Consider the following 8,939-nt stretch of genomic DNA (forward strand, 5'->3'; position numbering starts at 1 on the left):
CATATCATAGCAACAACATAACAACAACTACCCGGATCTCAATCCGATAAGGGTCGGCCTTGGTGCCTTAGACCCTGTTGATATAGTGAGGATAACTCACCTCGCGAATGCTGATACTCTAAACTGAAGAAGCAGACTCTTGAACCACCAACTCACCGCAAATCCTGAACTAACCATCATAACAAATAAACATTAGGTCAAACATACATCCATATATTGGACCAAGACCAAAATCCAAATCTCATACAAAGTCCAACATTGGCCCAATTTACCAAATTGGGCCCACTTCACCAAATGGGCCTAGAACCAAAGTCCATAACAATAATTGGGCCCAACATACTCTATCCATAAATTCCAAGACTTGGCCCAATAACCAGTTGCCCACCAACGGCCCAAACTCAAAGCCCAAAAATGAAAGTCCAACAGGAGGAGTACGCTGGGCGTACCCTCCTTGGTACGCAGGGCGTACTGCATTGACTCGCAAAGGGAATCGGGGGCACTGGCCCGCTACGCGGTGCGTACTCTAAGGCTACGCGGGGCATAACCCTGATGCTCAACAAATTCACATAATGACTTAATGGTTTAAGCTCTTAAGCCCAAACTTCAGATCCTTAAGCCAAAAATGATTAGAACTCATAAAGTCTCAGACTTTATCACTTGGGACGTCCTTAAGCTCTTAATCCATTAAGACCTATATATCTCACACATGGAACAACTACAGCCCTTGGGACCTAATTTTTCTCACTCAAGACCTCCCCAAAGGTCTGAAAGGACAGATAATCTTGACAAAATCAAAATATGCAACAAGGTGAGGACTTTTGGGACAAGAATGGGGACAAAGCTTCAAAATTCATAGATCTATACAATATGAATGTCAAGCAAGAAGCTTTATACCTCAAACAAGCTCCAAAGGATGGTATCTCTTCAGATCTACAAGCTCCAATCGTCCCTCTTCTTCCTTGACAGCTTCTCTTTTCTCCTTTAAACCTTTCTTTTGCCAAAATAAGCTTTCCAAGGTCAAACACACCCACATAATGGAGGGAATACGAGATCTAGGGTTTTCTGAGGTTAAGGATGAGCATAAGGAGGCTAAGGGGTGAACCAACATGTTCCTTATATAGTGGCTGACCCAAAATTAGGGTTTGGAGTTTCTGAGAGTACGTTGGGCGTACTCACCCGGCCACCCCGCCATCTTTCTCTCTATTAAGTTGGGTGTACGTCCAGCTTACGCTGGGCGTACCCAGCCAAACTTCAAAATACAAACATGCATGCCATGCATGCATGGGACCTTTTCCCACTTACTCCACAAAGAACCATAAACAATAATCATCTTCGAAACACCGCAACTCCTCTAATCTAAACCCACTCCCAAATAACTTTACATTCATACGGGGTGACGAGAAGCCCAATGCTTCTAACACATATGCCAGCCTGAAACCTTCTCGGATGAAACTCATAATTACACACTTAAAGAACGGGGTGTTACATGCTTGCTCTCAAGGCTTCACCCAAAGGGAGATATATGAGTTGCGGTTTACAAATCAGTTGTGGATTGATAATATGTAAACTCATTAGTAACTTGATGTTATAAAATGTATTGTTGTGCATGATTGGGTGAGTAGATATTACAAGCATATAAGTTAAAGTTTATCTGTTCCTTTTCCCTAATGGAAAAAAGCAATATCATTGGGCCCCCGATGATTTGGAATTGACTTATAGCGTCGGGCCCGACCATGACTTGATTGATGTGTTCGATTTGAAGTTCTATGTCATTACAAATCAGAAATCGGGAACAAAGTATTAGAAAATGAGATTGATTATGTTCCATATCTCATGTCTGAATGATATCTTGCAGAACAAAGGATTATATGATCGCTTATCTTAGAATACATGCCTCACTAGGTCAGAGCTCGACATCGGTTTTTGAGAGCTACAATTTGCTGATCAGTTTAGAAGTTATACTGACAATTATAGTTATTAGACTTATCCAAGTGAGTGACTGTTGGATTACGTGTCTAATCCGATAACTATAATCAATATATACTTGAATTGATAGTAGCATAGTCCCTTTGGGTTGCCATCAAAACTAGCAACTGGACAGGATGACTTTTGGAGAGAGAGATAGATTTATTATTTTATTAATAAAATGAAATAAATAATTTGTTAATACATTATGGAAATAGTATATTAACTATAAATAGTAATATTTAGTTAATATTTAATCAGAAACTAATTGGAATTGATATGGTGATTAAAAGAATTAATTAGAAGTGTAAGGACTTAAGTGCAATTGTTCAATAGTTGAGCAAGGCATTCTAGAACCATCCTATAGGCATGGACGGTTTAAAGGAGCCTTAGGGTTTCTAGAATTATCCATGTGGATAATTAGGAAACTAGATAATTACCCCACTCAAGATAATATTGGATTTGGGCTTATTTAGTGTTTCTTGAGTGCATTATAAATAGACCCTTAGGGTTATGATTTTCGGCTACTCATTCTTTTGAAGAGATAGCCAAAAATTCTAAGCTCCCCTCTCCTCTCTCCATATTCATCTTCTTACTAGTGTTGGGTGTGAACCACTAAAGACACACCATTTGTGGTGCTTTCTCTCAAGGCTTCAACAATACAAGGATCTTTGTTAATTGTCAATAACAATCAAGGAATGTTTCTTCAACCCTTGTTAGTATTTTCAAAAATATACTAGGTAACTTAGGGTTTCATATTTTTTTTCACGCTTATATATTCAATATTGAAAAAATAGATCTTTATTAGGGTTGCATGCACACTTAGGGTTTAAGTAAGTTGTTATACTCAAAATGCATCAATATCTTGTAATAGAAAACATATGTGAAGTACAAGTCTTATTTTTCCATCTCTTACTTATGTTGTTCATCATTTATTACCTTCAATCTTCATCAAGATTCAACTAAGTATTCCTTTACTTTCTTTATGTTTATTTCGTAACTGTTTTTCTTATATTTTCGTAGAACTATTACAACATTGTTCATATAGAATTATCACCAAGCTAATCAATATCCATTAAGATTAACTTTTATTCTGGAACATAATCTTATATCGCTAAGTTCTTCTCTTAATAGTTGGATTTATTAATCTTGTCTAAATTCATAATTTGAGAATAGTTCTCATTTATGAAAATAAAGATTGCGCGTTTGATAAATATCTTCCTTAGTCTCCTCCATTTACTACATCATTAGCTATAGGAATGAGAAAATGTCAAGTGTAATTTGTACATTGAGAATTTTAAGCAACATGGAATTCTGTTAAGTTGGGAGTTAACTATGGTAACATAGTGAACTAGTTGACTTGTACATGTAATTAGTTCTTATTGATTTTGATATGAACAACTTGAAATATCCATCATGGAATTGCATGGCTTATTGAGGACTTCTAATCCTAACATGACCTTGTATTGATATTATAAGTTGAATGCTCTTATATTTGCTATCAAGAATGAAAGTGTGAGGAAGAAGAAATCCAATTTGCCATGTTAAAAGGCGGCTGGAGTTGGTACACCTAACTTCGTCCCCAAAAGCCAAGGAAAAAAGGAAGGATTTTTCTGATACATATTATTATAGGTTATTTGTTTCCAAAAAAGAAAAAGACTATGAAAGCATAGATGCCCAATGTATTTGACAGAGCTGAAAAGTTAAAATCCAGAGTATATGCACAGTCAAATATAAAAAATTCATAATGCCATTGGAATATTACATCCAACCCTTGAATATAGTACTCAAGAAAAGTACTTACATGTTCAAGAATATGTTACTATCCTTAGGATCATAAACACAACTCATTCTCCTAAATGTTTAGTCTATGGCCTTATGATTGAAATTGTTTACACAATGATTCATGAGATGGTTTTAACTTATTTAAATGTAAAACATTTTATATGTATTCTATTTAGAAGCAAGTCACAAAATCTATGAAACTATTGTTGTAACAATAATTCAACGTTGTTTCAAATACATCTAAAAGTTTGGATGAAATGTATTTGGAGAATCATCTTGTTGGTCATATAAATGAAAAGTGGATTACTAAATATGAGTTGGATAGGATTTTTGAAATCATTTGACACAAGTCTTATAGTAAATGCAAATCTTATTTATTAAGATAGATGATGAATACAACACTTTTGATGTGAATATCTGTTGGAATTAGTTCCAACTAATGGACCGTTCAGATTAACCACTATACATGGTGTAACGACCCGAAAATCTTTCTGTTGTCGACATTAGCTTTCCGTTACTCAAATAGCTATTGTTGCCTTTGATTTTAGTTTTATGATGTTAAAATGAAATATATTAAGTAAAAATAATATTATTTAGTATCTAAAAGAACTAATCAATAATTAAGAGAAATAGAATTTAATTAAATTGATTTATCAAATAATTAGGGTAAATAAAAGTGTTTAAAAAGGTATTAATAGAATTGAGGGATGGAAAGTCATCAATAGAAACTTGAAATGTCATGTATTTAGGGTTAGGGTGTGTGATGACAAAGGATCTGATTGTGCAGGGACAAGGTTCGAAAACTCAAACCTTGAATTAATTCTTAAGATCAATGTTTGCTACTAAATGAAAGTTCCAATCAAGTGTGGTAAACCAGTCAAGTCTGAAGTAAGAGATTCAACAAAGTGTTCAAGCCATAAACGAAGAATGAAGATAATGATCAGAGTAAGGACAATAAATAAACACGAAGAACGTTTTAAGAATTGATTTGGAAGAGAGGTGTAAGAGAAATAACTTCAAACAATACTATTTTTGGAGAACAGCTACGTTGTGTCCCTAAGGAAGGGTTCAGTGGACTGTAAAGAAGATGATCCCTTGGAGGATTTCTTTTTGGCGACGGTTTTGGGGATTTTGGAAACACTTTGAGCAATTTCGAGGGCGGTTTGAGTGATTTTTAAGGGACATGAGGATGCCATTGTTACAGGAGGTTGAAAGCTTCAAGAACACTGATGAGAGAAAGAAGAAGAATACTTTTGGCTCTTTTATCCGCATAAAGGGTAAAAGGAGGTATGAGAGGGGTTTATATAGGTTAGGAAAACAGTTCGAGTTGAAAGGTAATGATGATATCCGGATGAGGGAACAGATCGCATTAATTATGTTGTCGTTTTCGTCTAAGTTGACCTGTAATGGAAAAAGATCTTATTGGCTCAAAGCAAAAAATAGAAACCATCGTTTGGGTGATGTGATGTTCACTTTTTAGGGGTACGTGCAATGAGGTGCAAGTTTCAAGGGTGAGAGGATAGGTGTCATCAAAAAGTAACCATTAGGAAAACATTTCACCTTAGAAACTTTTGGACTTCATTTGATTTCAGAACCATAGGGTTCCAGAGTGATTCAAAAATAATTTTCAAGCATGACGAGTTAAAAATTCAGAGTATGATAAGGTTCCGAGATTGATTCCGGAATGAAGTGTTTAGACAAAAGGATCCGGAATAAGTTTTTGAAAATTCCGAAGTCAACAGTCTGGAGATGTGGAGTGAGTTTTTAAAATATTTTTGGAGTGAAGTTTTGAAAAACTTCCAGGATGGAATTTGTAAAAACTTCCGGAGTGAAATTTGAAAATTCCGAGATCGAATTCGAAAAACTTTTGGGATGAAATTTTAAGGAGCGTCCATAGTGAGTTTTGAAAAGAGTTCAATATCATTCCAGACTTGAATTCCAGGATGATCTTATGAAGTAAGTTCCGAGGTGAGATTGATACCAATGTGACTAAATTGGTATTGGACTTCATGTGATGAGATGAGTTGTAAAATCTTAAAACTACAAAAGATGATCAGACAAAAAGACACGTAAAATGATCCTATTTATTCCGAGAGGTGATAGTTCCGCGATGAAATGAAATTTGACTTTGAAATCTTTTACTATTTAGTGTTTCCATCAGAGAGTGCATACCTCTTGAAAGAACTGAGGATCAGGCCTCATCATACCCATTTTGTTCAGAAAACCATTAAATTTGGTCTCGTCTAATGCCTTCGTAAAGACATCAGCAATTTCATCATTAGATGGAACAAAAATAAGTTCAATGTCACCATTTAAAACATGATCTTTAATAAAATGGTACCGTATATCGATGTGCTTCATCATAGAGTGCTAAATTGGATTGTGCAAGATTGAAATAGCACTTTGAGAATCACAATAGATTAGAATTTGTTGAAACCGGTAACCATAATCCAAAAGTTGAGATTTGATCCAAAGAACTTGAGATATGTAGCTAGCAGCAGCAATGTATTCCGCTTCGGCTGTTGAAATTGCAATGTAGTTCTGTTTCTTGGATGACCGGCTGACCAATCTACCTTCAAAAAATTGACAGCCACCTGATGTGCTTTTTCTGTCCAATTAAAGACCGCCATAGTTCGAATCAGAATATGCTTGAAAGAGGAAACTCTCATTTAGTGGGCACCAGATTCCGAGATTCTTTGTACCTTTGTGGTATCAAAATATTTGCTTAACAACCAATAAATGAGACATCATTGGACTGACTTGAAATCTGGCACATAAACATGTTGAAAACATGATGTCCGGACGACATGCTGTGAGATAGAGTAGGGATCCGATCATTCCTCTATACTTCTTGCCATCAACTGCTACACCTGGAAGGTCCGAAAAGATCTTCTGTCCAAAACCCATAGGTACCATGGTTGAGGCACATGTGTCTATTGAGTATTTTTTGAGGAGTTCCAAAATGTACTTCTCTTGGTGAATGAAAATTTCTTTGTTATTCTGTTTGACTTAGAGACCTAGGAAGAAGCTGAGTTCCCGATTCATACTCATTTGAAATCTATTGACGATTAACTTAGCACAGTCAGCAACCATTGATGAATCTGTGTATCTAAAAATCATGTCATCAATATAACTTTGGACAAGCATGAGATGTTTTCCATTTGTCCTTCAGAACAGAGTAGGATCGAGAATATCTCTTTGAAAATCTGAACTTTTGAGAAAGTCGGTGAGAGTCTCGTACCATGCGCGAGGAGCTTGTTTGAGGCCATAAACTGTTTTCCGGAGTTTGTAGCGGTAGTTCGGATATGAGAGATTAACAAAACCAGGAGGTTGTTGAAGATACACTTCATTATCAAGTTCACCATTTAGAAAAGAACTTTTAACATCCATCCGATAAACCTTAAAGCCTTTGTGAGCAGCATAAGCAAGAAAGATTCTGATGCCTTCAAGACGTGCAACAGGAGCAAAGGTTTCATCGTAGTCAATCCCTTCGATCAGTGTGAATCCTTTAACCACTAATCTTGCTTTATTTCGAATAATGACTCCTGCATCGTCTAGTTTGTTCCAAATACCCATCTAGTACCAACAATGGGATGATTCTGAGGAGGTGGGACGAGAGTCCAAACTTCATTTTTATCGAATTCTGCCAATTCTTCTTGCATGATTGTAATCCAATCGGCATGTTCTAGTGATTCTTTGATAGATTTGGGTTCAAACTTTGAGATAAATTCTGAAAAATGACATTCATTTTGAATACTTGTGGCATAACGAGTTTGTACACCAACATTTGGGTTTCTAGTAACTTTCTTCGGAGGATGATCCTTAGTCCAAATATGTAGTCTTGCAAGCTCTTGTGCAACAGATGACCCAATATCAACAATGGGGTTGTGTTTCTCCCCGTGAATAGTTTGAACTTGTGGATAATGCTCCCTTGAACTTCTGAATCGGATAGGTTAATGTCATCATCAAGTGGGAAATCGAAGAAATTTTCATCATCATCGTTGTTGATAGGATTAGAGTTGAATTTAGCAGTTGCATCTTGGAATCCATCCACATTTGATTCAAAGGAAGGTTGACCATTCTCCCCCTCAACTTGAGAAGGTTGAAACGGTTTAGAATCAAATGGTGGAAGACTGGGTGTCGGACCGAAAACATTTTGGGAGACCGGAGCTTCAATTGAGGAGGTGTGTCTTGTTTGAGATTCGAATCAAGCGTTGTTTCTGAGGGTCTGAACAAGGTTTCAAATTCAACTTCATGGATTGTCTGGTGGTTCGGACATCCTGGCGCTAGTGCATTGGAATCCATGATGTGAGTTGTAACATGGGTTGGGCCAGAATTCCGAACGAAATTTTCATCAAAGGTAACGTCAAAACTTTCTTCCAGAACATGAGTTCATCGATTAAGAACTCGATAAGCCTTTGATTTAGCAGAGTATCCAAGAAAGATGGCTTCATCATCTTTGGGTTCGAACTTGGCTTCCGACCGTTCATGGCTTCACTTGGTGTTTTGTTGAGGTGTCAATTGATGATACTTCTATAGTAGAAATAGCTTCAGCCCAAAGATAGAGTGGAATGAAAAGTTAAGCATGGATCGAGTAGCTTCAACAAGTGTTCTGTTGTGACGTTCGACTACACTGTTTTGTTGTGGAGTGTATGGAGCTGAAAAGTTGTGGTCAATACCTTTCTTGGTGAGGAAGTTCTCAATGGTGGAATTAGTGAATTCCAAACCATTGTCACTTCGAATTCGCCTTACTGGTAGTTTGATAAGAACTTCAATTCCTTTGACAAAGTTTATGAATTTGGAGGCTATTTCTCATTTGAGCCTTAGGAAGAAGACCCATGTGAACCTAGTAAAGTCATCCACAATCAAAAGAATGTATTTTTTGTGATGCAAACTCTCTACTATTGAGGGTCCACACAGATCAATGTGTAGAAGTTCTAGCGGTTCAGAGATGGATTTTTCAATAATGACTGGATGACCCTTCTTCGATTGCTTTCCACACTCACACACATCACATAAATTATTGTTTTCGAACTTGAGGAGTGCCAGGCCTCTTACTATCTCACCAGAAATAAGATCATTCATATATCTAAAGTTTAGGTGAGCAAGCCTCCTGTGCCATAGCCAACTGACGTCAGGAACTGCTTTTGAAAGTAAGCAAAGTTGGGGCTTGCTGATGATCATGTTGA

The sequence above is a fragment of the Lactuca sativa genome, chromosome 4 (assembly GCF_002870075.4).
Source record: "Lactuca sativa cultivar Salinas chromosome 4, Lsat_Salinas_v11, whole genome shotgun sequence".
NCBI lineage: Eukaryota > Viridiplantae > Streptophyta > Magnoliopsida > Asterales > Asteraceae > Lactuca > Lactuca sativa.